At 43.5% G+C, this 12961-nt stretch overlaps 1 protein-coding gene across 3 annotated transcripts in view; it reads right to left on the bottom strand.

The window, feature by feature from the left end:
* DNAJC5B (DnaJ heat shock protein family (Hsp40) member C5 beta) overlaps positions 1-12961 on the bottom strand; it is a 124056-nt gene that overhangs the window by 93363 nt on the left and 17732 nt on the right. The window contains exons 2-4 of one of the 3 annotated variants that reach the window (XM_054497528.1): positions 6341-6446; positions 5402-5502; positions 5110-5233 (exon numbers count right to left, since the gene is read on the bottom strand). The exons of 1 other annotated variant lie outside the window; for it this stretch is intronic. The gene's annotated coding sequence lies outside the window, so the exon portion shown is untranslated. The remainder of the gene's footprint in view (positions 1-5109; positions 5234-5401; positions 5503-6340; positions 6447-12961) is intronic. One more of the 3 variants, XM_054497526.1, reaches the window with a different exon arrangement.

Genomic DNA, 12961 nt, shown 5'->3' with positions numbered 1-12961 from the left:
TCAGATCTCCAGCTGTGTGCTGGGAGAACCACTGCTCTCCTCAAAGCTGTCAGACAGGGACATTTAAGACTGCAGAGGTTATTGCTGTCTTTTATTTGTCTGTGCCCTGCCCCCAGAGGTGGAGCCTACAGAGGCAGGCAGGCCTCCTTGAGCTGTAGTGGGCCCCACCCAGTTTGAGCTTCCCAGCTGCTTTGTTTACCTACTCAAGCCTGAGCAATGGTGGGCACCCCTCCCCTAGCATCGCTGCCACCTTGCAGTTTGATCTCAGACTGCTGTGCTAGCAATCAGCGAGACTCTGTGGGCGTAAGACCCTCCGAGCCAGGTGCAGGATATAATCTCCTGGTGCGCCATTTCCTAAGCCCGTCGGAAAAGTGCAGTATTCGGGTGGGAGTGGCCCGATTTTCCAGGTGCCATCTGTCACCCCTTTCCTTGACCAGGAAAGGGAACTCCCTGACCCCTTGTGCTTCCCAAGTGAGGCAATGCTTCGCCCTTCTTCGGCTCGCACACGGTGCTGCACCCACTGACTTGAGCCCACTGTCTGGCACTCCCTAGTGAGATGAACCCGGTACCTCAGATGGAAATGCAGAAATCACCCGTCTTCTGTGTCGCTCAGGCTGGGAGCTGTAGACCGGAGCTGTTCCTATTCGGCCATCTTGTCTCCTCCCCCAATTTGGAAATATTTCTAGCATCTCTCAGGGGTGTGGTGTTTGGAATACTCTAATCTGATTTCGGATATAGAGGGCCTCCTTATCCAAAAAAGCCCTTCAACTTTCTTTCCTACCTACTTCCTCACTTTTAAATCCCAAATAGAACCATTCCTCCCTTCCTTGGGAAACTTTACCAGCTGTATGAATCAGCTTTTGTTGTGATAATGTTGCACAATTTCTGGGTTTGGCTGGGAGTGGTGGTGTATGCCTGTAGTCCTAGCTACTTGGAAGACTGAGGTGGGAGGATTGTTTGATCCCAGGTACTCCAGGCTGCAGTGAGCTGTGATAGTACCACTGCAATACAGCCTGGGCAACAGAGTGAGACCTTGTCTCAAAAAAAAAAAAAAAATTCTCAGTGGTTTGCAGTACCAAAACATTTACTTCTTGCCCACAGATTGGCTGGTCAGCTACAGCAGCCCTGCTCCCCTGTGCTGTGGGTGAGGCTCAGGTCGGTCCCATGAGTCTTTCATTTTGGGACCCACATTGGAGGAACAGTGGCTACCTGGGGCAAGCTCTTCTTAATGGTAGAGTAGGAAGGAACACAAAAGACTGAGAAGTCAAGGCAAAGGGTGCAGGCACATTCAAAGCCTCTGCTCACATTCATTGGCCAGAACAACTCCATGACCAGCCCCAACATCAATGGAGAGATTATGATACCCCTAATATAGGTGAGGAAAAGAGACAGAGAGAATATTTGCTGAACAGCACTCCCGCTGAACATATAAGGGTGGAACAGAAATAGGTTAACAAAAATCAACATCCTGTGCCAAAAGGGGAAGCAGTCACTGTTCTGTGGCACTTGTGAAATCCCACTGGGCAAACATTCTGCTGGATGGGTCACTGGGTAGCAGAGCAGGCTTGAAAGCCTAAATACCTACAAGCTCATGTTCCACCGCAGGCCAACACCATGTACTACCCACAAACTCCCCAAAAGGGGAAATGACCAAAGACAGAAATGAATTAAACCTTCGAACGCATGGTATCTGTGCCACGGATCATGAAACTGAAATCCTGCACCCACTTAAATCCTGTACCAAGAGATGCCTCTGTCTTCTGAGGTGTCGGGAAGTGAGTATAGGAAAAAGAAAGTAAAGAAAGCAAAGTCAGTAGAGCAGTAAAAAACATCAATTAATCAATTGATCAATTCAGGAAACTTGAAATAATTTTCCTTTTCGAGATCAAGGAACTAGAAGAAAAGAATTCCTGCCTGAGAAAGGAGTGGAAGACCTCATGAGATACCTTCTTCAGAACCTCTGGCAGCCTTCCTGGGATGTGGAAAACACTGTTTGTTTTTCCTTCCATTTCAATTAGATGAAGAGTTGACTACTCGCACAGTCATACAGTTGATGGCATTGTCAGGAATAATCTGTAAATAATCTGTAACACTCATGTTTACTCATAAACAGATCCCTCTTTCCTGGACCAAATTGCGGTTTTCTTTGGAAACTACTTTAATCAAGGCTTTTTTGTTTCAAAGTGACATCAAGTTACATCAAACTAACTCAAGCCAGCCAAGTGGCTGTGGTAAGGATTCTGGGGAATCTCACAAAACTCAAGGTCAAGAGAGTGGCCTTGTGAGTGACTGGAATGAGCAATTGGCTGCACAGTAAAAACTGAGGCCAAATCTGAGCAGGGTTTGTTGGAATTGATGTTTTCATGTAATTAGCAATGCCACTCTCTCAGGGTACCCAATGTTGGACTTGTCAAATGCCAGCTGTGTCTGTCGTCTCTTTCACACTGAAGCTGAGCACCCCCACCATATTCTACACAGGGGACCATGATGGAATTCTCCCCGACACATGGCAGCCACTGGTGGAACCAGATGTGGGCATAGGACCCAAAGGCAGCTTATGCATTGCTAGCCAGAAACCCATGAGGTGCGCCTGTGCAAAGGTCTTACCCAATGGTAATGAGAGTAGTTAACCAAGTCAATTAGTTTCGGTTACTTTGGACTGGGAAATATGGAAGATGGGCCAGTGAGTAGCCAAGGCAAATGGACCCAATGTAGGGAGAGACATATCAGCCACAGCTAGGAGGCCATACTGGCTCAGAGAGCTGAAGGCAGCAGCTGGCCTCTACAAGTGTCTCCCCCAGTTCTAGTCCATAGGTGTCTAGATGAATCTGCCTGGGCTGCCCCAAAAAAGAAAAAAAAAAAGATACTACACACCAGGTGGCTTAAACAATGGAAGTTCACGTTTTCACAGTTCTGGAGGCTGGAAGTCTCAGATCAAGGGATCAGCAGGATTGATTTCTTCTAATGTCTCTGTCCTGGCTCATAGACAGCCGCCTTCTTCCTGTGTTTTCACATGGCCTCCCCCCTGAACATGTCTGTGTCCAAACCACCTCTCCTTATAAGGACACCAGTCATATTGAATTAGGACTCACCATAAGGCCTCATTTTAACTTACCCCTTTAAAGATCCCATCTCCGAATACAGTCATCTTCTAGTGTATTTGGGGTTAGGACTTCCACATATGAATTTTGGGGGGTACCCAATTCAGTCCATAACAATGCCCACTCCCTTTAAAAAAGTGTCTTGTGTGAGTCTATGTGATCTCGAAGGTCTAGCAGACTCTATTAGGACTCTCTGTTGTAAGCAACAGAAAAACCCAACAGGCTTAAGGAAAAAGGGCATTTACTGGTTCCAGAAACTGAAAAGAGTCCAAGAGTGTCACTATCTTTAGGCATGTCTAGATCCAGAACACAAATGCTGGCATTGTATCTGTTGGGGTTCTGGCAGGAAATAAATGGCTCCGTCCAATTGGGCTTTAAAAAGAAGACTACTTACAAAGATGAGGGTGGGTCTTAGGAAATTCAAGGGATATTGAAGTACCAGATTAAGTAATAGTGGGACACCGTTGTTGCTAACCCTGAAGGAGCAAAGCAAGAGTGGCTGCTGGAACCTGAAGACCAAGAGCTGTGTGGAGACAGTTCCCTGAGAGAGCTGCAGCCTTCAGTAGGGAGACACAGCCAGTCCCAGGAGGCCCCACAGAGAGGGAAATAAATAACCCAATTTTTCCGTCAGCACTCCCATTTGGAAGCCAGAGAAGAGTTTATGTAGTCAGCCGAGAGAGAGGAGGAGAGGGTAGACCTGGAGCAAGTGGAAGATATGCAGCACCATCACAAAGTCAGACTTGCTCTCCACCCTCTTCCTAACCAGGGTCTTGCTTATCAGCCTCACAATTTGCAAGCTACAGGAGGAGAGCTTCTCTTGCCCAAGTTTTTGAGCAAAATCCCCCGCCACTGAATTTAGTCTTATTGACCTGGCTTATATAACCAAACCCATCTCTATTTCAATCTGTATTTATACCCATCTGTAAATCAATCACTGAGGCCAAAATAGGACTGAGCAAGTCATGATCACCTGAAGACCCTTGGAGCTAGAAGGGTGAGGTCAGTCATATTGAGCACAGCGTGTGGAATAAAGTAGAGTAGCTGCCCAAAGGAAAATTCAGGCATTGTTAACAGAAGAAGGGGGAATTCATAGAGGCTGATCAGGCAAAAACAGCATATGTACATTACATTATCCATACTACTCATAGTACAATCCTTGGCAAATAAGTAATGACTGGTTGCATTGATTGGATGCAGTGTTATGAGAACTACTCATTGCACATAACTGGTGCTCAATACATGTTTTCAGAAATTTGTTGGAATATAAACGTTAATAATCATCAAATTAGAGCTCCATGGACAGAATTATTTTGCAATTGGCTAGGAGACTTCTGAATCCAGAGGATATTTTTTCCACTTCCAGTCTTTAGAGTGATCCTTATGAATGTGGACTTATGATTATTAGCTGCTTGTTTGTAGAAATCTATATTTACATCCCAAACACTGTCTCTTTCAGTGTTCTGAATTATTTTGTAAACTCTATTTATTTGCTTTCATTAGACCACAGTCTTGAGAATTTCTGGCTTGTTTACACACATCACCACGTTTTTTTTTAAGACTCATTTAGCAAAATATCACCATGAAAGAGGCAACAAACTGAAGTAAGATTAGTGAACAATTTAAATTTAAGTTAATGAGCCTTCTTTGTTTTTGTCCATGAAGGATGACTATCAATGTTGCTAAGAGCTGTTTATTAAACTGGTAAAAATAAATATTGTCTTTAAAAAGTCAGGCTGCCTTTATCTGATTGCAAAGGTGAGCTTGTAAAATTAATCCTTCTGGTGTTTGCTTGTCATTCAAGCATAACTTTTCTTCTACCTACACCCACTGTTTTTTTTGTTGTTGTTGTTGTTCAGCTCCAGCAAGTTTTTGGCTGTGGTTCTATCAATGGCTCTTTGATAAGAAGCCCTGATGGTAGGATGTAAGCTACATTTTTTTAAAAGTGGGAGCAGGGAGTTAGACTGGGCTGACATTAAAAATCAAAGAATCTTCAAAGTGTAAGACTCACCATTACTAGGGTTTTAATGCCGTTGAAAGTTTCAGATAGGGAAACTTTCCCTTCGTGTCTCCCGTAGTCTGGAGAGTGATTATACTTTCATTTATTTATTCCATAAATATTTATTGAAGGCCTGCTTTGTGGAAGGTAAGATATACACAGTAGACAAGAGAAACATTAATTAGGACCCACCCACCTTAATGAAACTTATTCTACTATGGGAGTCCCCAAATGCACAAATGACGGGACTGTCAGGGCATCTGTAGATACGTGTGTATAAATGTGTGTGATGTAGTGAACTTACTGTGCATGCTCATCTTTGCGCAGAACAATAGTGGTTAATGAGGATGTCAGGGAGAATAGAAGAGACAGCCTGAAATCTCGTGGCATTTGCTTCTTGATTCTCTGCCAGCAAAGACAAGCAATAACGTAAAGAGCTCCCAAAATCATACCCATTGGATTTTGAGATGCATGATGCACCAGAAAAGTGGAAGATAATTTCCTTCTTACCTTTTACATACACATCTCACTTATCTAAATTCCCATCTCTTCTGCTAAGCTTTTCTGATCATTCCAGCCCAGAATGATCTCACTGCCTCCTTAATATCAACTCTTATAGTGCTTAGACTTAATTACCTACCCCCTCACAGTAGGATCTGATTTTTGGAGGTCTCCCTATGCTACTTAAGGGCAGGGACCAGATTTAATGCTTTTTTAATATATTGTATGGCCCATCGTCTGGGGGCAGAGTGGGAGCTCTAGAACCACTGACTAAATTGACATGAATGCTTTGCTCAAGTTAATATTAAACTCAGTTTGCATTTTCTTGGGCCATAAACCACCCAGTAATTAGAGGGCCATTTATGAAGGAGGAGCTCTGAATGTACCAGTAATGGAACAAATCTTGTCTGGTGGCTGGAGGAAGTAGACATGGCCTAATAACAATCGGATCAATTAGGTCAAAACTGACCCAGACAGCATCAGAGCTGGAAGTTTATACAAAAATCATTTGGTACACAATCCCCTCACTTTACAGGAAGGAAGCCAGGGCCCATCGAGTTTGTAGCTAGCTCAAGGTCACATTGAGTTTGTGGCAGGTCCCACTGAATTTGTGATAGAACTGGTGACTACAGCTATTGACCAAGTCTGTGCTGGGTAGAGTGTCAGGCTTGAGAGCCAAGTAGATGTAGGCTTAACCTGGTGTTTGCCAAGTCCTCACAGTAATAATGACCATGTTTCAAACCTGTTTGAATGTTCCTGGCACCATGTCAAATGCTTCCCATCTGGTAATACCATGACTTCAATTAATCTTCACCGCACATGAGGGAGGCACTGTATCAGAGTTCCACCTGAGAAACCAAACCAGCAAGAGATATTCAGAATTTTTATGTGTAGGTTTATGTGATTGTGGGGTTGGTTAAGGAAGTCCAAAATCCACAGGGCAGGCCATTGAGAAAGACAGGCTGGAATTTGAGGCACTCAGGGAAGCTGGTCCACAGATGGACTTTCTTCTTCAGAGAAGCCTTAGCCGTGCTTTCAAGTCCTTTCAACTGATTGAATCAAGCCTACCCAGATTATCTAGAATAACCTTCCTTACTTAAGGGCAATTGATTATGGACTTTAACAACATCTACAAAACACATTCTCTGATTGAGGACAGCGATGCTGGAATAGCATCTGTGATTGAGTAATTGGAGACAGTAGCTTAGCCAAGCTGGCATATAAAACTGACCATCCTGGATACTACTTTTCACTGGTTTCCCAAGTCACAGGGCTGGTTAGTGGCCGAGCCAGATCCCAGGCCTTCTCTGCCTGTCTCCATGGTCCATACCTGAGATGCACAGGACGGTCTGTGCATGTAAACTTGGGCAAGTTCTTATGCTACTCTGAGCCCCAGATTCTTTCCCCTATGAAATGTAGGAAGTCATATTTATCCACAGTGTTATGTTAATCAAATGGGGAAAAGTGAGTGTTAGCACTTAGTAGGGGCTCAACAAATGTTAGCCATTTCCTTCCCCTTTGTACTACATCAGTTGTCCCCAACTTTTTGGTACAAGTGGCCAGTTTTGTGGAAGACAATTTTTCCATGGACCAGGAGTGGGGGGTGGTTTCGGGATGATTCAAGCACGTTACATTTATTGTGCACTTTATGTCTATTATTATTACATTGTAATATATGATTAGGTAATTATACAACCCCCAATAATGTAGAATCAGTGGGAGCCCTGACTTGTTTTCCTCCAACTAGACGGTCCTATCTGGGGGTGATGGGAGACAGTGACACCTGAAGTGTGTTGCTTATGTCCAATCTACTTCATAATCTCATTTTGGTTGCTGTCACTGCAGAAAGCCTTGCTTCACAAATGATGTTGTGAAATGGCAGCAAGCTTTTCGATGCACTTGTATCAATCTTAGGATATTCTGCCTTGACTTTTGGCTTTAATACAGAAGGTATGGTGATTTGAAGTTGTCTCAAACATACTATTAAGGTCACTGTCATTTGTGATCTCAATCAGTTGTCCCACCTGGCTTATTTGGAAATGGTTCACAGACCCATTCCTTCCCAGTTTGGGGATCTTTTGTGGTTGGAAGTAATGCTTCAACTCTTGAAAGCTAAGATAGGTGATCATGCACCAGGCCCTCGCTTAGTCTCTTTCAAAATCTCTGCTAATGTTTGAAACATGTCAGAAATTCCAATGTTCACTCGTCACTCACATAATTCCATTTTGGCTTTGAAGGCAGCCACTTTATTTGCCTACTTGAACACAGTTGTCATTCTCCCCTAAAGTGACAGATTGAGTCTGTTGAGCAGGTTGAATATGTTGCACAAGTAAGCAAATTTTGTGACCCATTCTGTGTCACTGAAATGTGCAGCCAGTGGTGACTGTTTTTCTAAAAGAAATCTCTGGTGCCGCTCTAGTAACTCGAAAACTCTGGCCAGCGATCTACCTTTAGAAAGCTATCTCACTTCTGTGTATAAGAGAAGACATGTGTGTTCTGTGTCCATCTCCTCGCGGAGCTGAGCAAACAGATGTGAGTTAAGGGCATATACTTTAATGTGGTTGATAATTTGAATCACATTCTGCAAAGCGTTGTTAAGTTCAGATGACATTTTTCGGCTAACCAGCATTTCTCTATAGATGACACAGTCCATAGACTTAATTCAGAAGCTACCTCTTTGGTCTAAGCAGTGAAACCAGAGAGCCATCCAGTCATGGTAGCAACTCTGTCCATGCACATGTTGACACAAAATGACCAGTTCAGTTTTTCTGATATGTGATCATTCAAAGGCTTGAACAGTTCTGTAGCTGTGGTGTTGTTTGGCAACAAAAGTGCACATAACACATTCTCATGCCCAGCCTCCTGAAAAATATGTCACACAAAACAAGCATTGTTGCCTCATCATCAACACTGGTAGACTCGTCAACCTGGATTGTGAACCACAGTTACTCATTAATCCTCTCTAACAATTGTGCCTCAATATCCTCTGTTATTTCATCAATTTGCCTTGTTATGATCCTAGCCAAAAGGGGAATATGTGCCACCTTTTGAACTGCAGCCTCTCCTAAAATTTTGCAACAAATGTCCTTAGCAGCAGGCAGGATCAACTCTTCAACAGTAATGGGATTCTTAGGTTTAGAAATGTGGTTAGCCACTAAGAATGATGCTCTCAGTGCAGACACATTTGATGAAGTGTTGGCCTTCAATAATTGCTTCTATTCTTCATGTTCACATTGTTTTTCTTTTGAAAAACTCCAACGGTAGGGTGCAGGTCTACATATGGCAAAGCAGTTTTGAAGGCTTCATGGCTTCATTGGATATCTGGTCACCATGTACTATATAAGTGGGCTTGGAGAATGTGAATCACCTGTTTCAATGAACTCGTAATTTAAGTAGGACTCAGTATTTTCTTTTAAATGCAGCTCTCTTTTTGTTGGCAGTCTTAGAGTCTTCTTCTGTCTCATCATTGGGTCTTTCCACTTTTCAAAGAAACTCTCCAGTGGCATTTGTTTTTTTTTCTGATTTTGGCTAGGGTTAGCTTGTGGACTTACCAAAACTGTGACTGAGACAAGTGTTCAGTGCAGGAAAGAGGCACAGATGGAAGTGGCAAATAAAATAATAGACCACATGCACACTAAAATAAGTGTCAGATTTGTACTTAAAGCCTGCCACCAGATCCAGTTTAATTGTCACTTACTACCTACTGATAGGGTTTTTATATGAGTCTGCAAGCAATTGATTTATTATGGTCTCTGTTCAGTCAAACCTCTCTGCTAATGTTAGTCTGAATTAGCAGCCACTCCCCAGTGCTAGCATCACTGCTTCAGCTCCACCTCAGATCATCAGGCATTAGCGTCTCATAAGGAGCACCCAACCAAGATCTGATGGCATTGCGTGTGAAGTTCACAATAGGGTTTGCGATCCTGTGAGAATCTAATGCCACTGCTGATCTGATCGCAGACAGAGCTCAGGTAGTAACGCAAGTGATGGGGAGTGGCTGTAAATACAGATGAAGCTTTGCTTGCTCACCTCCTGCTGTGCAGCCCAGTTCCTAACAGGCCTGCACTACATCACCCACTCACACTCACATGGGAGCTGTGCTACCAGTTCAAATCAAAATCAATCCCACAAGAGAAGCTCTGGCTCAGATGTGGGTTTCTTTCTGAAATCTTACACAAACATCAATTTCAAGGAGTAGCATATCCATGACCATCTCCACATATCCTTGGACATTATTTCCAATATTCCCCATATCCTTTTCCTGCTTTGATGCCTACCTGCAAGAGGATTGATTTACTTTCTCAACCAGGCAAAAGTGGACAAACTGATTCATTCAGGCTCTTGTTCTCTTACTCTTGCTTCTGCTTTATCTGAATTCAGATCTCTTTTCTAAGAAAAAGGTATTTCTTCTTTCATGCAATTATTGTAATAAATGATCTCATGTGCTGGACACTTCATGAGCATGTTCCCAAAATTTACTGTCCTATTACTTCCTTTGAAGGTTGTCTGCAAAGTCAAGATTGGATCTGTTGGAAATTCTTTTGTCTCCCTTGACTTGGGTAGAGCAGGAAGGAAGTTAATTACTTCTGTTGTGTTCTCAAGATAAGGGCGGTCACAATCCCAGGTCCAATAACCAAGTAGCACTACCTGATATTTTGCTGTTTACCTTCCCAAACTTGAAATCAACAATATATTTTTATTTTTATGTATTTATTTAGAGATTGGGGTCTTACTCTGTCATCCAGGTTGGAGTACAGTGGCACAATCATGGTTCGCTGTAACCACAAACTCCTGGGCTCAAGTGATCCTCCCACCTGAGTAGTTACAACTACAGGCACATGCCATCACACCCAGCTAGTTTTTTTATTTCTATTTTTTATAGAGATAGGGTCTCACTGTGTTGCCCAGGTTGGTTTTGAACTCCTGGGCTCAAGCAGTCCTCCTGCCTTGGTCTCCTAAAGTGCTGGGATTACAGGCATAAGCCACTGTGCTCAACCTGAAATCAACAATTTTAGAAGACCTTCATATCCTTGATATTAACTTCCTCAAATGGAAATATTTCTTCTCACTGGAAAGTCACAGTTGCATATTTCTGTACTACCAACCTGCACTGCCTAGTGGGGGAGCAGACACTTACTGAACACCTCATCTACCTCCACCTGCCATCCCTGAGCACGTCTCACATGAGTATCTCTACACCTCATTCAGGTGCAGAGGGGAAAAATGTATTATGAGTTTCAAATATACTTGGTTTCACAAACATGTGGTCCCACACATGTGAGCCCTCTGTGCCATTTATTTTGTCCCCCTCTCCTATTATCTACTGTCATTATTCCAAACCTCTCTATGTCCCCTGAGCCTGTCCTTGCCTCCTAATTTTGCTCTCAGAGGATGACCTTGCTAGTTCCCTTGCAGAGAACTTGGAGGTTGGAGGCTAATAGACAAACTCCCTCAACTTGCTGACTGATCACCTCCTGCTTTCTCACAAAACCTTCCTATGTACACCATTCCATTAATCCCTTCCCTCCATCCTCAGAAGAACAGATATTCCTTTCCTTCTACTCTTATTCAAGGTCAATGCCTCCATCTGTGCCATTTCCATTCTGGACTTTCAGACTCTTCATCACAAGATCCTACTTAACAGCCTTTAAAAAAAGTATATGTTGCTGGGTGTGGTGGCTCACGCCTGTAATCCCAACACTTTGGGAGGCCGAGGCAGGCAAATCACTTGAGGTCAGGGGTTTGAGACTAGCCTGGCCAACATGGCAAAACCCCATTTCTACTAAAAATACAAGAAATTAGCTGGGCATGGTGGCACATGCCTGTAATCCCAGCTACTCGGGAGGCTGAGGCAGGAGAATTGCTTGAACCGGGAGGCGGAGGTTGCAGTGAGCGGAGATCACGCCACTGCACTCCAGCCTGGGCAACAGAGCAAGACTCCATCTCATTAAAAAAAAAAAAAAAAAAGGGTATGTCTTGCCTATTATGAATGTAGAGAGAAGGAAGAGAAAGAAGGAAGGAGACACAGATGGAGGGAGAGAGGATGGGATAAACTCCTCTAGCTATTGTCCTGTGCCACTCCTCAGACAGGCTGATCAGGAGACTTGTCCTCATGTCTGGAGTTTGTCATCTTTCACTCTTAATGAGCAATCTGCCTTTTGCTCCCACCATTCCACTAAAGATGCTTTTGTTAAAGTCACCAGTAACTTCTCAATTGCCAAGCCCAATGGATACTTTCCATTCCCTATCAAACTTGACCTTTATGAAACATTTGATACTGTCTCTTTTAAAAATACGTCCTAATTTCCAGGACACCACACACTCCTGGTCCTCATCCACATCCTTGACAGTTTCTCATCAGAATCTTTCATTGACTCTTTTTTTCCACTTGCTCCCTAAGCATCTGTCCTGACTCTTGTTTTCTTCTCACTCTATACCTCCTTCCAATGATGTCCAGGCCTCATTAGCACTTTAGTAACTCCTTTCCCCTGTGCTAGAGACCACTAGAACCTGTACAAGCTGCTTCAGCCATTCTCTGCAGGTCAGGGAATTTCTCTGGGCAATACCTTTCACCCACTGATCAGAACCTTCTTCTTTCATTTGGTTGCCGTCTACTTCCTGGTACAAGGGTCCTTGCTCTCTGCTAAGCCTCTTTGCATGTATGACTTATTTGGAAGATCAACCTGGCTTTTGAGTCCACTGTGACAGGAACAAAAACATTAATGCAAGAGCCCTTCCAACCTTTCCCCAACTCCTGGCCTCTAAAACAATCCTGACTTTGCTGGCTTCATTTCTTCTCCTTTCTCACTCTTCAGAAAGCCTCTTCTTGCCTCACCAGACTGGAAATCCTCTTTTCAAACATTTCCAAAGACTTCTTCTTTGAAATCTTTGCAGATTGCAAGATATAGAATAAGGAGAAAGTGGGAGGGAGGTAGAGACAGGAGATGTGGGGGCTAGGACTAGAAGAAGGCTTTGCAGAATGTGTAGGAGTATTGGAGGAGCAGTCTGTGATGAGAGAGAAGTAAATGGGAAAGAGATGAGGTTTTAAGTGTTTCTGTGGTCTATGTATTCATTCAAAATGTTAAAGAAACCCAAGCAAAAAAAAAAAAAATAACTTTAACTATTTTAATAGCATTTACTGGGTTTGGGCAGGTTTTCTTTGATGGCAGTTCTGCTCTAAAGATGGATAAGAAAGGAGGTTCCAAGATGGCCGAATAGGAACAGCTCCAGTCTACAGCTCCCAGCACGAGCAACGCAGAAGACAGGGGATTTCTGCATTTCCAGCTGAGGTACCCGGTTCATCTCACTGGAGCTTGTTGGACAGTGGGTGCAGGCCAGCGGGTGCAGCCCACTGAGCATGAGC

This window comes from Pongo pygmaeus, chromosome 7, assembly GCF_028885625.2.
Source record: "Pongo pygmaeus isolate AG05252 chromosome 7, NHGRI_mPonPyg2-v2.0_pri, whole genome shotgun sequence".
Taxonomy (NCBI): Eukaryota; Metazoa; Chordata; class Mammalia; order Primates; family Hominidae; genus Pongo; species Pongo pygmaeus.
Note: the sequence above shows the minus strand (reverse complement) of the source record. Positions and strands in the feature narration are given on the sequence as shown.